We start from the raw sequence: 24,642 nt of genomic DNA on the forward strand, positions 1-24,642 counted from the left end.
GTAGAAATAAACTGAGCAGCTAATGAATGAAAGTAGTAGAAGAAGAAGAAGCACAAAAGGAGGCACTCAAATATGGCTACTGTAATTTAAAATTTCAAGACTTAAAAATTTCGAAACTTACTTAAAAAGTCTTATTATTCAGAAAAAGTGGAAAGTGCTCTCAATTCTGTCTACGTGAGAATTTTTATATTACCATATTTATTAGCACGCATATTTATTATATTAACATATTTATTAGCCCGGTTATTTTATTGTAATTTCATATTAAAATCGGTTCGCTTTCCGATAAGTTTTATTAAAAGTAAAATGAATTCCTATAGGTCCCTGTGTACTACTTATTTAAATAAAAGATCGTACGGTTGTTATTTTCGCTAAGTTGACCTTTATCCTTTTCTCTCTCTCTTGCTCTTCGAAACTACACTTTTAACATTTTCCAGTCAATATGTAAGAAAACTACCACTTTATCTCTTTCAAAGTCTGCATTTAACATTTTTCTTCGCATGTTTTCTCTTCTTTAGCATATGTCCACGCTACTCTAACTGATACATAAAATTCTTTTTTGTCACATTTTCTAACTCACTCTCTCTCTCTTTCTAAAGCACGCACACACTGTCATTAATCTTTTGTTGCCGCTATAACCATCTGTTTTCTTTCTTTTCAAAAGTTATTTGAATAATTTCCATATCAACCACTTTCATTCTTGTTCGGTATGCACCACTTTATGTTTCTTTCTGATGTATAACTACAATATAACCTCCTAGTCCAGTGATTCTTGTAGTGAGTGCATGTTACCGTTGATAAAATGCAAAACAGGTATTGTAAATAAATTTATTATTACAAATCACAGAAGGGAAAAAAATATAACTTTCTATTTATTAGTATAAATTTAGCAGATGCTTCCATAGTACAGTCTGCAGAACGACAGGTGTTCTTTGGTTATAAACTCTGGTACGTTTATTTTTCGGACTGTAAAGACCTGCATTCGAATCTTATATGTAGAACGCAAGGAACCTTCATGAGCGGTTTTCAGTTGTAGGTTTTCTTTAAAAGACTATTTGACCTTTATCAGCAGAGAAAGGACAATAAGCAGACAATATAATGGCTTCACGGCCTTAGTTCTCTCTTCAGGATTCCAACTAATAATTCATCCAGCAGTAACTGTGTAAATGGCGTTTGCCATCCAAGTGCTATACCACGCGAAGAAAGTCTGTTATAGAGTCGATTATAGAATCCCGGACATTAGAAGAACTTTTTTGGCCTTTCTTTTGCTGGTTCCCGAATTAATCCATCTAACTTATTTTCAGGCAGTTTCCGAGGTTTTCTTCAGAAAACTCAGGTTCTTAAATCCGCAATTTAAAAAATCGACCACTGAACTCACACTATATCAGACAAAATATGTACATGTTCGGGTATAGGCTCACGAGATGGCGACACTTGTCTGTCGTAATCTTGTCTCTGTAAGCTGTGATTCAGTGATAGCTTGAGCTGATGTCAGTAATGGCAGAAGAGTGGCACAGGCTGCCCACTCTTTTCAAATAGCTAGGATAAAGAAGCTCCGTCTACTCCTTTCGGGAATAAAAAGTTAGCGGATTTATTTATTTATATTCACCCTGGATACTTTGATTTTAACCCTCTCTACAGACTAAACCAGGGAATACACGAAGCTGAAGGATAAAGCAGACTACAAAGATAGGATTAGGTGTCTATCCTAGCGAAAATGGTTATCAATGATTATCCGTACACAACTCACCACCTTCCCTACTTACTCCTCCAGCTAACTACCACAACGACATTATTATCATCGACAAAAAATTCGATTCCCTAGAAACGGAACAGAATCCTGGAATTCCGAATTCTCTAGAAAGAGAATCGAATCTGTAAAATATATTAGTGTAAATCTACGTAAAGGCTTAAAAAGTTTGACTGACTTAGATCAAAATACTGTAAATAATTTACTCATTTTCCCCGCAAGACGGCCACAGTACCTACAGCACTTATTTCAACAAACACAAACAAGATAGTGGTTGAAGACCATACTGAAAACCTTATACAAAATAAAATAAAAAAAAAGTCACCACACACACACACACACACACTGAAAAATTGCAGAAGGCAGTAGGATAATAATAATGTTATACAGCTTCATCTCTGTAACTTCTTAACAGTTTCATACAAATAAAACATTACTAAAAATGAATGTAAGTGGACGTTTTACACATGATCATTCTAAACAGCACGCATGTGAATGAAAAAAGTTTAAAAAAACACAATAAAATAAAATATCTAACCTTGCCAGGGTGGATTTCTTATTATTTTCGGGCTAGAAATTTGATCCAAACAGCATATTAAAGCTCCAGTATGTGTAATAAGAATTTCAGCGGGCTTTCAATGCGAAAAACTTCCTGGAAAAAATTAATTAAATAATTTAAAATAAAGAATTTTAAAATATTTTATACTTATTTATTTGCTATTATAGTATATTATACTGCATTAACACTTTCATTGCCAAGCTGAAAATTGGAATTTCGTGTGGTGGCCAAATTTTTTTTATTTTTTTATTTAGTTAGCGACGTCCACACGATAACGCGTGATCGGCCGTTTGGTGAGAACTCGCATCGCGTGATTAGCAATGAACGTGTTAAACATACTTAGAAAAATTAATTCAACCGCGCCATGAGCAGAATTGAAAAGAGGTTATATGTGACTATTTTTGTTACTTCCTGCAATAACTTTTATTTGTTGCCCCTTAATAGTGCTTATATTAAAAACAATGACAAGAGGGCTATTCAACTATTAATGTAAACTAATTCCTGTACTACTTTTTTTTTCAAGGGTAAATCAGAATTTTAGTGCAAGTAGTTTGGGTCGAATTATCAGGATCCTGCAAATAATACTATTCTACTACAGCTTCTCAAGCGTTGAACAGGATTTAGAAATGCTTATCACCCTTAAACTTTACCAGAAAGTTGTGAAATTATTATAATTATTAATAATGTTATTCAGAGCCTCCATGAAGTCACAAGACTCATCGCAGGAGGCCCATCATAAATAGAGGAAGAGGAGGAGGCAAGGAATCTTAGTTGATAGAACGGTGAATATGCATACGGTGAACGGGTTTAAAGAATGTATGATATCATCATGCATTCTTTAAACCCGTTCACCGTATGCATATTCACCATTCTATCAACTAAGATTCCTTGCCTCCTCCTCTTCCTCTAGAATAGTTCCATCAGCAGAGTATGTAACCTCCCATTGGTGGATCCCAATTTCAATACCTTTCAAGAGCTTGCATTAAACCGGTAGTATCCCCATTCATTTGCCCATTTACCTTGCACACCGTATTCAAATGCTTCTAAAGGACCACCACCATATTGGCTCTATTACTAATAACCTTCCAAGCCTCACATCACCTGCAAACAACTGAATATCTCCGTGCAATATCACTGACATAAAGATTAAACATTAAAAAGATTAAAAGATTTACTTTTTATCTTTTTTTAGTACTTTCATTAGCACTACCATAAACTACAGGGGCTCCTTCTTCAATTGCTCAAAGGAAAGTCAACCATATATCCATTCTTTAAGTTTAATCAGCAAAGATTTCAGGCGGAGTTCTACAGGTTATCTACACTACTCTGTAGAACCTCAATTGGGATTTTCCTTTGTTATCTCTCAGACAGAAATTTAAAATGTAATTCATTTAACCTGATATCTAACTCTATATGTTTAACTTTAACATTAACTCATCACGTGGCACTCTGTCAAATGCCTTCGCAAAATCCAACAAAATGGCAGTATATGCCTTTTTTCTCGTCAACTGCTCTCATTATTTTATTATAGCAAGGGAACAGATTACTGAAACAAGGACGCACCTTAACAAATCCATGAAATATTATCCTTATCTACCTAATTCTGTACCTCAAGGGCTCACTTTAGTGAGTACGGGAGTGGCGAACCCGAGGTACCTGATGCTGGACTATACCTTATTTCATGTAATATACATCTGTTATATTATCTATAGGATGGTCCCTACTATTATTTCTTTCTATCCTTTTCTTCTTTCTTGTTCCTTCCCCCCCCCCCCCCCCAATGCTATTAGAGTAATCGAGGGCTAGGGATGATTCTTTCAATGTTTCTACTTTTTTTCATCTCTTCATGCATAGAAGGCAACTGAGAACCACTATGCTTCTACTTTTTCCCTAGTTTGGATGAGCAGTAAAGATGGGATGGAAAGAACACTGTTAAATAATATTATGCCAAGAAAGACTAGATTTGCAGGACATCTTCTGAGAGGTTCTTCGGGACACCTGACAAGAACTATATTACAAGGGAAAGTTGAGGGAAAGAGAAGACGTGGAAGACCAACTAGAGAGTGGTTTAATGACATCATGGAATGGACTGGTTTAAGAATGATGGAAGCGACAGACAGAGTGAAATGGAGAAGAGCTGCTCATCTGCTGCAACCCTCTTGCTAGAGGATGCTACTGGACGACGACGACCTAATTCTGTATACAATCTCTTACTAATTTCTCCAAAATCTTAATAACTGCAGAAGAAATACAAATTGGCGTATAATTTCATGCCTCCATTCTACCGCCACACTTATGCAATGTCTTTATCGTACTCGCTTTCTACTCCTTGGATACTCTTCCAGTATTAATTCCATATAAATTCCTTCATGATATTTCTGCATGCCCATTCATCCTCCAAGTCAAACTACAAGGTCACTCTCACTAATCAGGGACAAGAAATATCTCAATTATAATCAGATCCTCTGAGGACCATATTAAAACTCTTGATCCTCATGTTCCTTTAGTATATGTTGTCTGATTCTTCCCTCAAGAATTCCAGAAATTTCGTTCACATACTACTGTATGTTGTTTCGTTTGCCAATTTAAACTATTATAGTTAACTCTACCATAATGATAACTCTCTTTGCATTTGTCAAACTTATCTGCCACAATTTTCTGCTCATCATTTTCTATATTTCCTGGCCTATATCCACTAAATTTTCTGACCTGCCTACTTCCACTCCGCACCAAATTGTGTAAGTGGAATTTAATTGTTACCTAATATATTTCTGTATCATTTTTAACGGATTGGTTTCACATTTAATCAAATCCAAATTCATTAACCAGTAGAATGATTTCATATCGGAATACTTATATTTAACGGAAGCAAAGAAAAGTCATCTCCGACTTTCCCATTATACCATTTATGGACACTTCGAATACCAACTATATCAACTACTATAATAAATATTGTAAAAATAACTATACGTATCTATGGACAAAACTTTAAATATTGAATTTGAATAAATATTTAATTTTAATTTAACTTTAAATATTAAGCATTTGAATTCTCTCTCTCCCTCTGTCTATAGGACATGCGAAACCTTTCATTGACCTTTTCAAACTCAGGCCCAGTTAATGGTGGTGAGATAGATAAGTGATACGTTTACTTTTGTTGTTGTTCATTTGTTTTTTATGTATAATTTACTCACCCTTCGGATATCTTGAATAATTAAAGACGGCAAACTAAATATAAGATCTTCCAGCTCATGTATCAGTCACCTACCTTTATGTTTTTTAAACTAAAGGATTAACAATGCAACATAAAATCCAGAATTTTAGCAGTTCTGTAGGATGTATTATAACTAATACATCCCAACAATTTGTATTTTTTTTAATACTAGATAGATGAACAATGTTAAGCACTACCTTCCACAATAAAGATAAATTCAACTTATCAGATCTATTTTAGATTGGGACAGAGAAGTAATATTAAAGCATACAGTCTTTCCATAAAGAACCTGCCCTTGTGAAGAATTGTCTTTCAAAAAACCTTATGCTTCGAGGTGCTAATATGTTCTGCAAGTTCCACACATCGACGGTACATGATACTTTATTGGGCATTACCTGGTGCTTTCTTGGTCCTCGAGTCGAATAACTACAAATATTCTGGATTGGCCAAAGCAGGTTATGACATGTGCTCAATGGATCTAATGAACGTTATGGAATGTCAATGAAGGGAAAGGGAAGCTTATCTTTAGCAGAACTTAAAAATGAAGCAATATTTCAATTAGGGTGGAATGCCACTTGAATGCTAAAAGCAACTTTTCGATATGTTCGGATATAATTAAACATAACGAATGGACATACGATTGACTTTCCTTTAAGCAATTAAAGAAGGAGCCCTGTAGTTTATGGGGTACTAATGAAAGTACTAAAAAAAAGATAAAAAAAGTGAATTTAATATAGTAAAGTGTTGGTGGGGTAAAGAAAGCGCGCCCTTATAAGATGGTGATGACCAGAATATAAGATCTGATGATATTGGCGTCCTAATAGATAACAAATTAACTTGGGGGAATATTGTCGATATGAAGTTACTAATGGCGTCCTGTACACCACCTGAGGGTGCTTCTCCAGAATTTGATGATGGTGGTAAGATTGAGAATGAGCAAGATGATGAAACCATGATTGCTTTCAGTTTTCATCCTATAGTGAATAGCATTAATTTTTATATCAATTATTCTTGCTCAATTATTGAACCAAACAGCAAAAATACCATGAGCAAGGCCTTTCCATCACTGTCTCTTTTATTTGAAATACAGTATTTCACAAAATGAAATAGTAGTTTTAACAATATTGTCCGGAAAATTTTGTTTTTAAGCGATTCCAGTGTTTCTTCCCAAGTTATGTTAGCGAATAAGGAAAGCAAGATAAAGTTCAGACAGGTTTTGTTTTTAAATTCGAGTGTGTTTTTTTATATACCAATGAGTCCGTAAAAGTTGGCAGTCAGATGAATACTAGTTATCAAGTTTGTGTTCCACGTAATTTTTCGGAACTAGTTTCTTTATTTCCTACTTGTCAAATATTTTTATCATTATCATCGTAAGATATGATTATTCGTTTCACATGAAACATGATTCAGTGAGTAAATAAACTACTTGGACTCTCGTTTTCTGATAAAGTACGCTCATCTCCAATAAAAAAAAATTAATTAATTAAAACAATCTTCCCTTTCATTCACAACCGCGAGTCAATATGTTATTCTAAAAATATGCATTAATTCCTTGTGGTGTGGGAACGATTTCCAGCAATGTTAGTAACTAAAACACTTTTTAGAATATCAGAAGTATTTAGATATGAAAATATGAGCTGTATTAGATGCAAAGAAGCCTTAAACATTGCTTTTTCGTGATGGCAATGAATTTAGTCATGCAGTTTGGGTATCATTCCCAAATCTACATTATCGTGTAACGTTAATTAATTTTAATAACAGGAAAAAAAAAAGGAAACAAAAAACTATCCGAATCTAGAGAGGCATGAATTTCACACAACAGAGCAATTATAGAAATAATCACAGATTCTCTCTTTCTCTCTCTCTCTCACACACACACACACACACGTTTGGCATTTAAACTGCCATATTAAAAAATGAACTGGTCCGATAGCTTTTGCAACGGATTCAAATTTATAACCACCTATCCAGAAGAGCTTTGTCATATACATATATAAATATATAAAGCGACACTAATAGAAGTTCGCATTCTATGCAAGATATCTCAAAATAAAATACAGATCATAAAAAAGCAGCATACAAGAACGGTATTTTTAAAACTTTTAATAATAAAATGAAATTAGCTGTTTTTTTTTCAATATTTCAATAAAGCTTATATCCTAATGTCGATGTCCCTTAAGATTGAATTTATGAAAGCTTTTCGACTGCGAGCAAATGAAATAAATAAATAAAATAATAAAATAAAAAATAAAGGCAAATTTCAACATAATTTTATGAATTCTGAAGAAACGTTTACACGTATAATAGGCACTAAATAGTCATTATAACCCTACACTATTTTGAAATTCATGCGTTTTTATTACTACTAATATTAAATTATTATTATTACTAATATATTAAATATTACTAATAATAAAAAACGACAATTTGTTAATAAACACTGTGGATATACGATATCTTTATATACGAGTACAATAAAGAACGCAAGGTCTTTTCTACTGGATTTCATATATCATTTCACCGTTGAAATTTTTCAGTGAAGTGCTACAACGATAATATAGGAAATACGAAATTTACGTTAAAATGTTAGAGATAAAATTATCTGTAATGTACAGATCAATATCGACTGCGTAATAATAATAATAATTATTATTATTATTGTTATTACAGTGTCTCCATGAGTCTGGCACACTAACCGTTATTCACGCAACACCTATCATACTTCTCCTTAAATTCATTCACAACCACCTTTGATAACTCATTCCCCACATTCACCACCCTCCAAGCAAAAAACTCTAGTCCTAACACCCTTGCTAACTACATTCTTACACATCTCCAAGGATGACTCCTCGTTCTCTCCCTTAATGCAGTGTTCAGAAAAAAAAAAAAAAAAAAGTCATCAGTACCACTCCTTTAAAATCCCTTTAATAATTTATATGCCTCTATTATATCTCCTCTCCTACGTCTATCAGCTAGTTTTTGGAGCCCACAGATTTTCAATCTTTCCTCGTAGAAAAAATTCCACAGACCTGACAATCTTTGTAACTCGCCTCTGGATCCTCTCCACCATTTCTTCATCGCCAAGAAATCCAGGTGACGAGATCTGTGCGCAATAATCCAAATGCAGTCTTATTAATGCCTTATAAAGTGGAACAATCCTTTCCTTATCCCTGCTTGTCAGTGTGTTCTTCAATAGCCGTGTAACTTGATGTGATGTTTTGGCAACTTTTGCAATATGACCTCTAAACTTAAGTTCTCTGTCCACAATAACTACCAAAGTTCCTTGCCTCGTCAACTTTTTGCAGTTCAGTTCTATTACACAGCATGTGATCTCATCCTCCCGAACAAGAATTACAATTAACAAGAATTAATAATTACGATTGAACAAGAATAATTTCATACGTATAATATTTACGAAGAAAATAAAACAGTAAATGAAAAAAAGAAAATGAAAATGCGTAGTTCACAAAATTGCAAAAAAGACGATTATATGAAAACGAAAATTTTATTGCTAAACAATGGAAATATATAATCAATAGAAAATCTAATGATAAAGAATCACATTTAATTACTTTATACAGAAAGTGAAATAAATGTATACAATTGGGAAAAAAAAAGAAAAAAAGATCGGTATGTTTGTAATACTTTTAAGTTCAGGTCAAGTTCCAAGGAATGATGCAACAACAAGAAAATATAACCAATGTTCTCCACATATAGATATTGCTACACAACCAGAAGATGTTGCTGGAAAAAGAATCGAATAAAAACCAGAACTATACAATTTGAATCGAAGTGCTATTGAAAGTGTTTGGTATTTCGGTTAAAAAGATATCTGAATTGGGGAATTATATTAGTAAGATAATTGGTTAAACTTAGATGACTTAATCTAAGCCATCTTTCAGTTTAATCAAATCAGTTTAATTGAATCAAACCTTGAAGCAGAAAGAAATTACGATATCCTTATATATGTCACTTGTCGCACCAGTATTGAATTACGGTCAACTTTGGTTATCTATATTTTTAATGAATGTTAAAAGAACTGAATGTATTCAGAGAAGTTCACTGAGTGTGCAGAGGGGACTGAATCACGAGATTTATGACATTCGGATGGTTAGCATTAATTTGACGAATTTCAGAGAAGAAAAATGGGAACGGGGTTAGAATTATGACAGTTCCAAACAACAGTTGAAACTGCTTCCGTCAGTCTGCCTAGCTTGCGAGATGAGACGGGCTAACTCACCTTCATCTGAAAAGCAATTCTCTTATCTTGTCCGAGAGGTGAGCGAAGAGAAAACACTGTGAATATTAGGGAGAAACGATAAGAAGTTAAAGTAAAAAAGATAGAACTAATATAATGAGTTCCTTTTTTTAAGGTGAGGTGAAGAAGAGTGAAGAATATACGGAATGCACTTATATAGGGTTGAATGCGAAGAGCATAGATAATCTGAAGAATGAATTAGAGAAATGTTAAGAGTGAAGGTGGGACTAAATAATTTCAGTTTACATATGGATGTAATTAGACATTAATATACTGTTAATAATCTTCATAGGTTAGTTATAATCAACATAATGTAGAGATATAGAATGTTTATTAAACACGAGAGGGGGGGGCTGAAAAGTTCTGATTAACACCTAGAACAAAAATGATATTAAAGCAACTGATATAACCACAAGAAAGAACATATCTTAAAATCCTTTAACACCCATGTTTCATCAAATTGTAATAATTTGTTCTTTTTATTTTATGATATATAAGAAGACATGGCAGAGGTGCGGGCCGTCATCAAGTTTTTCGTGCTGCAAGAAAAGTCCACAATTGACATTCACCAAACTTGTGTGAGCCTTTAGGGGACTGTGCCCCAGAATATCCAATAGTTTCTAGATGGGTGGCCAAGTTTAAAACTGGGCATCCTGAGACAACAGATGTCCCCAGGTCAAGAAGACCTTCCACAGCCATCACACCTGAAAACATTGATGCAGTGCATGCCATGATCCTTGATGATAGACGAATACCAGCCAAAAATATTGAAAAGACTGGGGATATCCAGGGAACGAGTTTGGGGTCATTATCCACCAACATCTGGACATGCAGAGGCTCTCAGCAAGGTGTATCTCCAAATGTTTGGATGCCGACCAAACGAGAGAACGTGTGCTATCATCTCAAGTGATTTTGGATCATTTTGAGAAATCAGGTGCAAATGTTTGGATTCGCATTGTGACTGTTGATGAAACATGGCTTCATCAATATGACCTAGAGACGAAACAACAGTCAATGGAGTGGAGACACAAAGGTTCTCCACGGTCAAAGAAGTTCCGAACCCAAAAGTAAGCAGGAAAGGTTCTTGCTATTGTCTTTTGTATATGGATGGTGTAGTCCTTACCAAGTACCTCCAAAAAGGTGAAACTGTTACAGCAGCAGTTTATTCAACAGCTCTGAAGGAAAAAAGCCTCGGGAAACTGAGCAGAGGCAGCATGTTGCTTTTGCAGAATTCACACTGCTCATGAAACCAACAGACAATACACAACTTGGGCTTTCAATTGTCTGCCTCACCCACGCTATTCGTCAGACCTGGCCCCCACCTGAATATTTCCTATTCACAATTATAAAGAAACACTTGAAAGGAACAAAATTTACCACAGATGATGAAGTCATATCTGCAGTTGAGGACTGATTTGTGCAACAAGGGAAAGACTTTTTTTTTCTCAGAGGATTGCAAATGATGCAGCGGCGTTGTAACAAGTGTATAACATTTCGTGGGGAATATGTAGAATAATGTGTAAGTTACATAGTTCTACCTCAATTCCTTCATGGTGATTATCACAACTTTTCAGCACATCCTCGTAGCCACAGTTGTTGCTGTTACTGCAAACTACTTGAATAATAAGCAATTAGCAGTGCATATACTGCTGCCATTATTATTATTATTACTGCTGATTTTAATGACTCCTTATAAAGCATACAATTGCGTATTACTGACATGTAATGTTACGATTGTTAAGGGATTAGTATAAGCGATAGATAATTAGCACTGTTCAACATTTACATTGTGACTTTGATTTTGTAATATATAAAATAAGAAATAAAAATAACGAGAGAGTAAAATGAAAAGTTGAAGAAAGCATTTGTAAATAAACTAAACACAAGCCAGTGACAGGGTAGCGAAGGAGAGGAAAAGTAATCATCAATTTCGTGACAACAATGAGCTGGCTCACTTAATGCTTTTTTTTTTTTTTTTTAAAAAATCTCCATTCCTGGGTTTGTCAATTTCAGACTGTGCTTTCAAGATTTTTTCTAAAAGCATCAGGTTTACTTTAGCACGTTCATACTGTTGCGTTCTTAGATGGACTAATGTGTTCTAATTTGGAAGATTGAAATAATAATAATAATAAATTCATCTATCATTAGAACTACTACAGACCTTTACTGTCCATAAAACATTTCTATCTTATTAGTTAAACTGATATTCACAGTATCAGGATCTCAATTAATATTACTTAATAGTAGTATTTAAGTAACAACTGCAAAGGTAGTTAAAAACCGAAAGTTAATTAACTACCTTTGTAGTTATTACTTTGCTTAAGTAATATTAACAGCAAAAGGCAATACAATTTATGATCTCTAAATCCAGAGCTAGAAATTAAAATATTAGCCATTAACAACTAAATCATTAAGAATAACAGCATACTTATTTAACTCTGAAAAACTCATAAAGCAAGAAAAATACAATAATGATGCCGCATCACCACATATTGAGAGACACTTCAGTATTGTGCAGCTATGTTACATATAAAAAGCACTATGTCCTCTTTCAGTACTCAAAGTACCTCTTATACATAGTACTTTTCGTATACAGTATCTCTACACAATACTAAATTGCCTTTCGTATATATTGTGCTTTTTTGCACAGTACTAAAGTGCATGTGTACAGCATTAGTGTCCTTCATTTAATGCCGTTGTATAATAGTCAATGTTTCATGCATAGCGTCCTCCACAACGTGCTAAAATGAATCCTTATGCATGGTGCCTTTGTATAATACTGAAAACGCCGCTCTGAAAGAGCTTTTGTTCCCTGCATAGTACTATTAGCGCCTAGATATGGACTTCACTGCCTTTCATATATAGAACAGATTATCTTTTATTAAAATCAAGTGTTTATTAATGTGATGAATGAATTTGAAAACCGACTTCACTCCACTGTACATAGCTTTCTCTGTTATTTTTGTTCGCATCGGAAAATTAGTAACAGAATCAAGTTGGTCAAACTTCTTCTGATTTATGGAAATAACTTCCTAGACACACGAATATGGGAGTGGAAATTATTACTTCGCAGGAAATTAGGGCTAATCACACTCGAATTAACTCAATGAATTTTGATCCTCCTTTACGTATATTAAACATACATAATTATTACCGTATTCTTTATTGTTCATATTATTTCCTAATTTTTAATGAATACTTTTATAATCATATATGAACCAGGGTTCACGAATTTTAACAAATTTTGCTAGCATTACGGGCGCAACAATTGGAAAAGGTTGAAGACAGAAAACTAGACGACGAGTTCCAGGAATCATCGTTGTACGTCTGAGAGCCGTAATAGCTCCGGTCGGCAAAACGCCCTCAATGTCACAGCATCGATCGGAGCCAGCAAGGCGAGAAGAAAAATGACGCACCCAATGAGAGGCACTGGCGACAGCTGTGATTCAGATGGGTAAGTACAGCTAAGCCGGGTTCGTATCATGCGATGGACGCGCATGCGTCGTTGTCTTTTACACGCTCGAAGGAAATCCCGGTGAAACAGCGATGGCTAAGTAGCGCATTTTAAATTTAAATGTTCTCGATGTAGGTTACAGTAAATCCGCCAGTTTGAACCAATAAACTGACGTGATTCTTAGGGGGAGGAAATCGAAACTATTATTCTATATTTTTATTTAATAAAACTAGCCTTTTTTTTAAAATGTATAAATGTTAGCTAATTTAAGAATCGATCTCAGAGAAAGGACTGTGAAAGTTTGAAAGGAATTAAAAGTTTCAAAGCACAACTTTCATTAAAATATAAACTTGAAGGAGCGTTTGAATAATAATGAATTTTAAATAATTAAATATTTATATCCTCTGGACGGATTTATCTAACTATCGAGGGAGATTATTGTCGGAAAGGGCATCAGTTAAGAAACAACAACAATGTAATAATAATATTAGGCCAAAACTTGGGGACAATAAGAAACACAAAGGAGGAGCAACAAATTGAAGATTGCAATACACGAACAGTTAGTCAAATATTTATTGCTTGATTTACACTCACAGATTGACATGACAATCGATTTAGTAATAAAACACACAGGAAATTAGTAAAACAGCAGTATATATTGTAAATAATTGAGCATTTGAAATTTACTGTAAAAAGCAGAGCTAAAATTTTGTCCTAGAATAGGAATTTTTAAAAAGTAACAGAATTCCTATTCTGGGATACATCGTTATGATAACTTGCACTTTTATAAATAAACGAAATTTTAAAAATTATGAAATGTCGCATATTTACAAATTTTCGCTTCGAGAAACCCTCATACGTATACATCTCACAGGACTATCAAAAGAGATCTTAAAATTCCACACAGGCAAATTTATCATAACAGGGTGACTGATATCTGAGAAGAAATAACTAACAGTACCTGTAAGAGCAGGAAATTAGTGGCGAGAAACATAAAAATGGATTTATCCGACATTTTATAAAAGTTTGAGAGCGAGGCATAAACTATCTTTAAATATGAAGTCAAAGTAAACAGACATGAAGAAGCGCAGTTTACAGGCCAGTTTCCGCTAAGAAATTTATTTTGATTTCATATAAATTTCATGGCAAAAACATCATTTTGTTTTTCCTTAGCATGTTTAAGCAATAATTAGATGGAATATTATATACATTAAATATCTGCACGTCTCTTTAAATTTTGTTGTAATTACATGTCTGCTTATGATCTGTATTGCGTATTTTATAACAGAAAGCTGAATTTCTTTATCAATAGCCCATAAACTAGCTTCGCGTTTTAAATGATTGTAGGATATAAACCATGGACCTTAAAACTCATAACAGTATCTCGACTAGTATTTTTTGCCTTACAGATATTTAGAGGCCGTTATCCATTACTTCGCAAAAATTTCAGACTACGAACTGTACATTGAATAAGTAATTAAATTGTTGGAGGACTGTATGAAAATATTTTCATTAACGGTGGTCAGTAATAAAATTATATTTGTATGTCGCGAGTTTGCACAGCTTAGAACTTGGATAGTCTTCCTTCCCATTGGCATCCACATCATGTTTTGCTGGGTAATAGAGAAAATGTAAGAAATTCTTCACTTGCCACTGATTATCAGAAAGTTTTCCGCGCGGTTAGCCTAGTGGCTGTGCGCTTCGCAACCATATGACTGGGGAGGGAGTATCCGAGGTTCGATTCCCGTCGAAGACGTGAGGAATTTGAGGATCTGCCATAGCCAAGTTAGCCGGTCTTGGGCAGTAGGGTTTTTTCCGCCAGTTTATCTGGCGTTTTTCATCCCGCAAGCAGGAAAACCGGCCCCGTGAACACACACGGATCTACAGCCATAAATACTTAACCCCCCATGAGGGGACTCAACTCTCCCCAATAGGGACGGGAGGGGAAAAATAAGGAAACTCCATACGAATAAATAAATAAAATCAGAAAGTTAGAATTCAGTTGCTAGTATTTTTTTTTTGCTACACTATTAATTTTGAAAACTTATTCACAGTTCTTTAAAAAATATTTTATCCATAGTAAGGAAAATGTGTGGGCTGCAAGAGGAACTCCCAGTTTATTCGATCATAATCACATAACAGCACATGTACTAAGGTTTTTAAACATTCTTGGATAGGATTGCATCTCATCTTCCATTCAAGTATTAAGCCCGATAACCTGTTAGATTAGAGACGAGTAACTTGGCTTCTTATAAATATACTTTTGGCAAGGGGGTACGGTCAGTCCTACTTTTCGATTTACTATCCATGAATTTGCTGACCACTTTTATCTTTTATTGAGGAGAAAAGCTACGCTTCAGGAGGTTAAATTCTATCGCCACAGTATGCGAACAACTAACTCACCTTCAGGTGAAAAGTACCTGATAAATGTTACTTTTGTAGTATGAAATTCATTCACGCAAGTCTTTTCAGCGAGGACTACTTTGCTTAGAAATACTGGCAAAGTCTGCATGCGTGTCTGCGATCATATAAATAATACAATTAGCCGAGACTAGATATATAGTTTCAATCTACTTGGATGAAAAACTTAGAATTCTTTCAGAATTATATGTATGTGCAAATACTCCACTCGTTTCGTGTGCTTTGGTTAGTTGTTTGGAGTGCGATTCGTGTATTATGCCTGATAATTAGGTGTGTCATCTCGCCGGTTGCCTGAGGGATGAAAAGAACAGAACTTATCCACCACCGTATGAAATCAACATACTCTTTCAGATGAAAAAAAAACCCTCATAAAGGATCTTCATATCCTAGACGGAATTCGAACGAGTCTTTCTAACAAAAAAAAAAAAAGCATCATCGATACAGATTGGGCTATAGAGGCTCCGCTTGTTTACGTTGCAAATGTAATTTAAGATGCTGACTACACAGAGATGAATTCAGGTGGAGACATTATTTGCAGAAATAGAAATTCATGATACATTTGCCAGGGAGTTCCATTTAACTCCTTAGACTGTGCGGTGTAGTACATCAAATTACCAGATTACGAAACAGAAATTTAAGACGTAGCTGATTTGCAAGTTGTATTCATGCCACTGTTTCCTACATCAGTCCTTATATTCTGCATAATGTTTTCAGGGAAACAACATATCGATGGAAATTATATTTTGAAAATAAAAGATGATCAAGTGAAAATTTAATAAAAGAAAACAAAAATAGTTGAAGTTCACAACATGAATGAAAAGCTAAGCTATTTTTGATTATGGAGCAGACCCTTTTTAACTACTAGGCTAAAGCAGTTAAATTTAATAAGACTTAAAGAGAAGGATATTAATTAACATACCTGTGCAAGAATGGTGAAAACGACAAAAACTTGACTGGAGCCGGGAGTACGCAATTTAAAGTAGTGGGTACAAGATAGCTTAGTTCTTACAATTATATTGTAAACATTTTAGGTGCATCATGATTTTCAGTAATATCAGGTACTAGTTTAAGTTCAGTTTCTCTTGTGTGAAATAAATATCACATATTTGCACTGCAATCAGACATTATTGCAGAAATAGAGTACGTCATGTGGATATTTATTGGAAGTAATTTACTAGAGTGGAAGGAAGATACTTTGGGCTTTCCTAACAATGGATTGTAGAAGAGGCTTTATCATGCTCTGCCATGCTGCCCACATTTAAAAACGCATCTTCAGATGAAAACAACCGCACAGCCGAGTAACTCAGTGCAGAAAAAAATGAGATTCAATAAGCAGAAATAGATATTCATTTCATAATGTTAATGTGCTTCTTCAGTTTATTATGTCCATCATTTCCAAGAAACTACCATTCCATTGAATAATTAATACATTTCCCCCCTTAATCTTTGAAAAATAAAATCAACAGGGGGGTTAATTTTCTAGTTGTATACAAAAGATAGATTCATTCTGTGAATAACAACTTTACTAACTGGACAGTATTTCTTAAATAAAAGAAATAACTCATCCCTCACAGTAAGAGTTCCAGCATTGAGTTTAATAGAGTAAATAAAATCAGGGCACTAATATGTCTATGTCCACATGATTTTATGCAAGGGAAAGAAAATCTTCTCATATAACACTTCTATCTTCACTATTTTGTTATTTTTCAAGTAATGTATTTGATATAGTATTAAAGATATTTATGAAAAATATACTCGTATACTATCACAGCTTACAATCACCAAAAACGATAAAAAATAACTATCTGAAAAAAATAAAATAAAACAAAGTAAACCATGTAACGAGGAAGGCAGGAGGTGACAACAATTTAGAGGTAGCTACTTTACTGATATTTTTTTTATTAGTGTTTTTATAGTTTTCTGCTGATGTGTTTATGCTTGAATCTAAGGAGATTCCCATTCTCAGAAATTAAAACGATAATATTACCAAACATCCATGTATTTAACCTCCTGCTTTCTTAGTACTTGGCTCACATTTTTACACGAGATTTCTTTTTAAATGATAATATCGTTTATTTTTAGGTGCACATAAAACAGCCGACAAATAATCGAAATCGGTCGAAACCGCGATCTTTAGAGTTTGCGGCATTTTATTTTCTTTCCTCGCTTTTAGAAGTACTTTAAGCAACATAAAAAAAAAAAAATGTAGATTCCACAGGTCTTATTTGGTTCTATTGTTTTTTTATTTTAGGTTCTAATGTTTCTTTTGATAAAACAGTGCCTCACGAGGATATTTGACTTAAGAGTCATGGCCGTGAATTTTTATTTTTTATTTAAGTATTCTGTCTTTTCTAAAAGGTGGCTACCTTTTCTTTCTTGTTGTAGCAACTGATTTCTCTTATCATTAGAATGATTAGGACCCAAAATTCAACTCGAGTAACTTCGGTTTTAAGTCGAACATTTATCAATTCATAATTTTCAATTAAGAGAGTTGTTCAACAAATGCAGCCTGCAAAATTTGAAGCATTAAATCAAAATAATAAAAGAACTCTAGCACTTTGAAGCGGGTAAAAAAAAAAAAAAAAAAAAAAAAAAAGCATTTTTCTTTTCAGATATCTATCCAAGTCTCATCGTTATACCAATTTCGACGGCAATTGAGTGGAGGTTTGAATGTGGGTCGTGTCATTTCTTTCACAGCCACTTCTGCGTTGTATCGATAAAATTGCCATTTTCGACCAAATTTGGAATTATAGCTGTTTCCTATGTTATTTATATTCCCCAAAACTGGTTGTTTCTCAAAGTGACATCCAATAAAAATAATAAAATAAAATAATATCATATGTAAAATGTAGGCCAAGTAATCAGAAAGTGAGTTATATAACGAATTCTATGTTGAATGTAGTCCGAATATAAAATCCGCAACGAAATTCTAGCAGTAACAAAGCAGCAACAACCTACCAAACTTCAATTGCAGTCGCGCTTCTGCTTCTCATAATTTGCACAATATTTTTTATGAATAATATGTATAACTCATGGTTTTATTAGGCATATTATTCATTGATATTTTAACCTTATGTCCCAACCAGGTTAAAGTAACAATAAGTATTGAGTATTGATACTTACTCTTTTTCTTTTTTTTTTTTTAACTTTCTATTTTTACTTATCAGAATCAACTTATTTACTATAAAATCACTTACGTTTCTATTTTTTTTTTATTACGAAAAAAATATCACTGCAGAATTTTGCATTACACTACGACATTTATAAAATACGGTAAACTTAAAGCATTCAGCAAACAAATTAAACAACAAATAAACGCTTTCGAACACAAATCGTTTGTGTTCGAAAATAAGCGTCCTCTCACTCAGATAATTTTGCGAAAAACTGTGTGGAATTTATTAAAAATCTGCTTGTGGCCAATTCAAACTCAAGTAATATTATTATAACAGACTTTTATAATTTTACTGCGTGTGTATAACACAACTGTGGTAAGCTGCTTAAATTTTAACAGCCAGTTAAAGCATCTCAAATTAAATAATCACTATTGAAGACTACAAGGAAGTGAACTGCTGAGCATGCATAAAATTACATCTGTGACAATTGATTTTAAATGTGGTGCTGCAATTTAGAAATTTGTCATGAATTTTTGTCATTCATTCCCCCCCCCCCAAGTTCCATATCTTTTAAGATGAGTCCTTGGAGGTATTGCGTAATAATAATAGTTGTTGATCAGCGAGCGGCTTCTGAAATTTCCTCAGAGTTTCCTTGTGATTGAAATCTCAGATTTTGAAAATTGAAACAGGATAACCAATTGATAATATAGTTTCCCAATAGTTCATTTTTAGGCTATATTTTAGCTATTAGTTTCAGCTAAAGGTGAAATTGTTCACCACCTTTAACTAAGAGATAGAATAACTGGTAGATTGTTATTACTCTACTGAAACAATTTTCGGCTGTCTTCTACCATATGTTATGTGTTTATCTGCAATAAATACGAAGATGTGACAAACATAATTTATGTATAAGTGTATTGTAAGCCTTTCTTTGGTTTCTGTTATCAGAACTAAATTCTCAACAATTTAAAATTTTACATGTTTACGATTTTTATATTGTTTAAGTTTAACAATTAGTTTTACAAGGTTAGAAACCGATCCAAAAATGATGGATGAAAGTTGAATGCTTTCGGACTCAGGGCTGCACTTACACTTTTTTCCGAAGCAGGCGGAGCCCGAGGTGCTAGAGTGATCCTCCCTCATTGTTTGGGCCTTACATTGGCCCTAATTTTTCGGAGGGCACAGATGCAGCCTCGTGCGCCTGTGCATAAATACGGCCCTGCGACTCAAAATTAAAATTTGTTTAACCAGCAAAAACGAATATAAAACAAAAATTAAAAGAGAAAACAATACGTCATAGATACAGTAAGAAAGAGGGAATTATCATTTACAAAGAGTAGTGAAAAAAAGAGCGATTAAGTCACGAGAAGTAACTTAAATTATTATCTACAATTCTGTTAGAATAGTGGGATTATTATTAACATATTCAATAGCAAAAAAGGTAATTTATCTCAACTACGAATATTACCACTGTAATTAATGGTAATGAAAAAGAGATTTCTGTAACTTTAATAAATAAATAAATACGGAAACATTACTGCCACCCCCTTGTTTTTCATGAGTGTTGTTAATTTCTCTGATTTCATGAATCTGGTTTATCTGTGTAAAAAAAAAAAAAAGCAGGGGGACATTAAATTATATGAAACGTATAACGCGTTTCATATAATTTCGTGCATATATTTTGTAAACTGGATTTCATTTTCATATAGTTACCAAAAGTAACTGGATTTAAATCAAAGTTGAAGTGTGTTTGTAATTCCGAAAGTGATACTAACGGGTAGCTATTACTTCGACCAATGTCAAAACTGTAAAGCTGGAAAGATTGGAATTTTTGTTCTATTATATTAAAATATTAACTCCAATTTCTGTATATTTTAAGGAGATTAGAATTATATACAACATGGCGTTATATAATAATTACAATTAATATGAACTTAAAAAATAGTTTCTCAAACCATACCTGCACATTTCAAGAAACCAATTTAACTAATACTGACAGTCGCTTTCGACCTAAAGTTATATTTTTCTCTTTCCTCTTCTCACCTAGAAAGCATACAGTGAGAATATTATTATATCGTAAATCAATAATATAATCCTATTACATAAGATAAGGACACATAATTCTGTTATCTAGAATATTATGATAAGAATCAATAATATCTAAGAATGCTAAGAATCTATTAATATTATGCTAAGAATTAATCAAATACACTTAAAAGTTTGAAATTAACAATGAATTAAAGAATAAATTATGTGAAATTAAATAAGTCTTCTGTTTAAAACACTTGTATATAGAAATTGTCCTATAAAGTAAATTAGCATATTTATAGAATTTCAACATTGTCTTCAAGTATGGCAAGTTTGCTTGATTCGGCAGTCTCGACGAAAACTTGGGCACGCTTATGAACTCAGAGTAGAAAATAGCAACAAGCTAATTAGCTTGTTCTCTAAGAGAGAGTGGGGGGAAGAATATTGAGGATTTTTTTCTCCCTTCTCTTAGTTTTATATTATCTAAGCGTGCAACATTGGAACATATTTCATCATTAAGATGAAAAGACATACTATTAAACTGCATGCTATGCACAAGGGCTGTTACAGACTTTAGTTTTATGGGGGAGTAGATCTGAAAAATATTAGACAGGGTGAGTAAGATTTTAAAACAGCAGTTGACAGTTGATATCTATTATGTTTTATCATTTATTTTATTAATCTAATAGACTATTTTTCGACCAACAGCATTCATTTTATGTGCTCATTTTTATGTAACTGATATATATCACCCGAAGAGCCTCCGTAGCTCAGTCGGTATATACGAAGCCCTTTGGTCGGAAAGACCTGGATTCGATTTCAGTCCATGATGTGAACAACCTTTATCTGGTCTCTTTCGACTAAAGGTGAGTTAGCCGGTCTCATACGGGGATAGGGTTTTCCCCGCCCGGAAACTCGTATTTTTCGTCCCCCAGAACAGGCAAACCAGCTCCGTGTACACACATGAATTTACAGCATCTGCCCTGTAAAAATCTCACCAGGAACACTTGCCTACAAAGTTACCAAAAAGTCGGACACGACCGAAGAGTTAAATCATCATCATATATCACCCTAGTACCCTCACTAGGTTCACGACTGTCCCATACATATATTCCGAAAGTAAAGCATTTAAATAAGGATTAGGTATGTGCATTTAAAAATTACAAGATCTGAGAAATACTTCTCCTTCTAAAAAAATATTATTATTCCGATTTGTGTTATTATTTCAGCCTTCCGCCAAGAGACTTGGTTCATCAAAGGCATTATCTCTCAAATATTTTAGAAAAGTACTGTAGGCAGGTTTATGGTTTCGAAGATATAATTTTGGAAATTATTCCATGAGATATCAAGGGATGGATTTTTATTCATTACTTGGCAAGGAGAAGAATGTGAAGACAATAAATTGCATTCCGAAAGCAAGCTTATTAAAGAAATATTATTTTTATTTCTTTGATGAAAAATGTCTCAAAGTTCTGCACGTGCAGTAGTGAATTTATATAATTTCAATCTCTTTAACTGTGGCATTTAACTTACTTCAGTTATTCATTACTAATAAATGTACTACTGTCTACAGAGGATTAATGTGCTTTTCAGCACTTTTCTACAGATTGCGTTTTTAGACTATAGAAATTAAAAAGCAAAAGAAAAAAAATCCATATCTGAAAATGGCATTTCTGAGAATTGTGTTATTATGTTAAATACACCTTTAAAATGACGTTGACTGTATATTTACTTCAGGCAGCAAAAAGCTATGTCGAGGTATCTTATATTAAACATTCATATTCATTTTAGATTATATTTAAATACAATAAAATATATTTCGATAAATGATAAGTGCTGTGAACCTCCTTCAACTTATAACAGGAGACATCCGCCACCTTTTACAATGGGGAGGCAACCCAATTTATGTCCGGCAACTACAGGGAAGACATGATTATATTTGTCAAAAATAACTGCATATGCCCCTTTATATTCTTTGCGTAAAGTTAAGAGAATAAATAGTGAATAGAGAGGATGTCTATTTTTTCATTCAATTAATTAATTTTATAATTATATTATATTTTAATAGCTATCACACGGCACTGTTGCTAAAGCACCCCGCTTTAACTATCTATCTAACGAGATTATTATAAAATTTTGTGAAATTCCTCAATGCAGGGACAGAGTAAGAATCTCCTTAGCTCCAAGAATCCACAGAAATTTGTTAAGGAAGGGATTGCAGTTATATTACTTATTATATATAATCATAATCAAATGAATTTGGTTCACCTGAAAAAAAAAAAAAAACTGGATACCGTTTTAGAACTATTTCTTTCATTATGGCCATCATTATGCGTTACCAACTGCAAATATTTCTAATCTCCATAGTGCACATAAGTTTGTGTGTGTGTGAGAGAGAGAGAGCAGTTTCTGTAGTTTTTAAAACAAGCCAACAACAAAAATTTTGCTTCAGAAGGGTTGGAATATAATAATTAAATGAAATTTCCTCAAATGGGACCGCTTTGTTCGATAACGATAACTGATGGCAACTTATCTTAGCATTTTATTCCATGACGATTATCATTAGCGTGACAAAGAAATATTTTTTAACTTTTGAAATGAATAACTGCAGCGTAAATTATACCATTAATTTGGAGGAGGAAAAAAGAAAAGGGAAAAGTCTTTCTATACTTGAAAAACCAATTTTCCCTTTTTGTAAAATTACAGAAGTTCATCCGGGGATGTCTTCATGACAGCATATTTCACTTTATTCATATGCATCAGATGATTCTATCACTTTGTTATGAATTATAGTTATTTCAACACAACTGAATAATAGACAACATATGAACTTTTCTGGTTGTGGTTTTTCTAGGAAGGTTTATCAACCTTCACTTATTTTACCAGTATTGATTCATAAAAGCCCCATGCTTGCATGGAAGGATAGATAGTTCTGAATTGTCAAGCGATTCCGTTTGTTATCCATGGTAAATTAACACACTGGTATAATTTTAACAGGAATAAAAAAAAAAAAAAAAAAGTTTCAGGTCCTATGGAAATTAAATATGTTAATCGAGTAGACATTTACAAGTTTTTATTAATATATCATTAAGCTCCAAGATGGCTTATCTCTGACATACTCTAAGCCGTCACAGACCGAATCAAAATTAGTGAACCAATACTAACTATACCAAGTGACAGCTGGTTGTAAGGGGGAAAATCAGAAAAATAGTTCTTAACATAACCGTTTGTACGACTATATTGCAATAAGTGTGCTTATGAAAATTCGGTTATGCTTGAAGATGGACAGAATTTCAATTTTACAGACTTTTAATTTAATATTGATGTTTATATGCAGATGATATTATATTTCTAAATAAATTCAACAAGTCATCAGGATTCTTTAACTAAACTGAATATCTATTCAGTTTAGTTAAAGAAAAAATTGATACATTTTTTTTCTTTAAAAAAGAGTAATAAAAAGGCAAGAATACAGAAAACATTCTGTATTTTCTTACTGGAAAACCTACAAAACAAGTAACATATTTTAGCTATTTAGGTACCAAGTTCAGTTAAGATGGCAAATTGAATCTGAAAATAGACAAGAGAATAAGCAAAGATGGTATGGTGAGTCGCCAGTTGAATAAATTTAAATGGAATAAATTATTACATATGGACACCTCCATGGAGTACATAGACTTATCGCAGGAGGTCTATTTCCAAACATTATTATCAATACCTGTCATATGTTGTCTTGAAATCATTCACCGACAAAGCACACACACACAACTGATTCTGGCAATTTATTCCACTCATTGATCACTCTCAAAGCAAAAAAATCTATTCCTCACTCCCTTGTTTACTCA

At 33.4% G+C, this 24,642-nt stretch overlaps 1 long non-coding RNA gene across 4 annotated transcripts in view; it reads right to left on the reverse strand.

Annotated features, from left to right (window-relative positions):
* The window catches only part of LOC150103025 (uncharacterized), a 142,016-nt gene that overhangs the window by 44,228 nt on the left and 73,146 nt on the right, over window positions 1-24,642 (reverse strand). For 2 of the 4 annotated variants that reach the window (XR_016548843.1, XR_016548847.1), the window contains 2 exons: window positions 20,730-20,812; window positions 2,289-2,402 (listed from right to left, as the gene is read on the reverse strand). This is a non-coding gene — a long non-coding RNA (uncharacterized LOC150103025). The remainder of the gene's footprint in view (window positions 1-2,288; window positions 2,403-20,729; window positions 20,813-24,642) is intronic. The other 2 variants (XR_016548844.1, XR_016548845.1) reach the window with 2 other exon arrangements.

Source organism: Typopeltis vanoorti, chromosome 9 (genome assembly GCF_054136105.1).
Source record: "Typopeltis vanoorti isolate ZY-2024b chromosome 9, IOZ_Tvanoo_1.0, whole genome shotgun sequence".
NCBI lineage: Eukaryota > Metazoa > Arthropoda > Arachnida > Uropygi > Thelyphonidae > Typopeltis > Typopeltis vanoorti.